At 54.0% G+C, this 1,423-nt stretch overlaps 1 non-coding gene across 1 annotated transcript; it reads right to left on the reverse strand.

Moving 5' to 3' along the window:
- Positions 1–228: 228 nt before the first annotated feature.
- Positions 229–300, reverse strand: TRNAM-CAU. The gene has a single exon. It is a non-coding gene; the product is annotated as a tRNA-Met (tRNA).
- Between the last annotated feature and the right edge of the window lie 1,123 nt (positions 301–1,423).

The raw sequence follows: 1,423 nt of genomic DNA on the forward strand, positions 1-1,423 counted from the left end.
CTTTTATTGGACACCCTGGATGGAAGGGATTTTACAATTCCCGAACTTCAGGTAGGTGGAAGCTTTTGAGAATTGACTACTGGGAGACAGCATGATTTCAAAGAAAGCTGGGGAAGAGGAATCCAAATTAGAGGAGGATATGAAAGATCTAAAAACTGGTTTAGGCTTTTGGGCTCATAGCCTAATGAGTAAAACTTAGCAAGAGGGAAGCAAGCATAAAAAGCTTCCTAGCAGAGGATGGTTTCGATCCATCGACCTCTGGGTTATGGGCCCAGCACGCTCCCGCTGCGCCACTCTGCTTGCTGCACTTGCTTTTCTCTTGTGTCTATTAATGATTAAGGTCACCTTTTCCACGCTGAGAAAATGATCCTTTTTTCTTAATTCCTTCCCTTCTGATGGGTTTTTCGGAGAGTAGCTCTCCCACAACCAGGTGGCTAAGGCCGTCCCTTCCGGGGCTGCGCTTTTCCAACCTGCCAAAAGAGCGTCTAAGCTCGGGAATTTTTTTTTTTTTTCCCTTAATTTTATTTGTTTTTCTGAGCCGCTCTTTGCTCAGAGAGCTGAGGAAGAGCGCGCCCAGCAAAACGGGGTGGAGCCTTTTGGGGCGGAATCTGAGGAGCCCGAGCCGACCCTGAACCACCATCAGCGAGAGGAATCCTGTTGACCACCGCGCTTGTTTCGTCTCCAAAAGTCTCAAGGACAATCGTTTGGATTAAAAAAGAGTTTATTTGCTTGCAAGGGCGCAGATTTTCACAAGGACAATGCGCCCGGGAAAGGGGGAATAAACCCAATTTACTGCTCAAATGATTACATGGCGGCCACAATTTCAACTGGATCTCGTTTGGAGCCGTTGTAACACGCACAGAGAGGAACTAAAAATGAGAAACTAATAAAGATAGGGGCTTCCAAACAGACCTTGTTAGGACGGCTCCGAACACCAGCCCCCGTTTGTCGCTGCCTCTCCGAGGACGCCAGGTCCTAGGGCCCGTCTGCACAGCGGTAAACCTCGTATCTTTACTAATGTCAGCTTCTGGATGACGCGCGTTCATGAGCTCGCTCGATCACACGGCTAGACCCGGGCTCGCACGCTGGTGTCTCCCTTTACTCCATTTCCCCGTCCGCAACTACACTGAAGGAGCGGCCTCAGCTGCGTTTACCTCTGCGGAGGGGTGGCGAGCGCAGCGGCGGGCCCAGCCCAGGGTCCTTCTCCCATTCCCCGCTGCGCGCAAAGCCCTTCCCGAGACAGAGCCGGGGCGCGCACTGCACAACCCAGCCCGCGGGGGTCGGCGGGGGAGGTTGCGCACGGTCTTTCCCTGGTCAGAGCTGGGGCGCACGCGGTCCTTCCCGGGGCAGAACGGGGGAGCACTCCGTCCTTCCCTGGACAGAGCCGGGGCGCGCACAGCACAACCCAGCCGGCGGGGGTCAG

This window comes from Neomonachus schauinslandi, chromosome 8 (assembly GCF_002201575.2).
Source record: "Neomonachus schauinslandi chromosome 8, ASM220157v2, whole genome shotgun sequence".
NCBI lineage: Eukaryota > Metazoa > Chordata > Mammalia > Carnivora > Phocidae > Neomonachus > Neomonachus schauinslandi.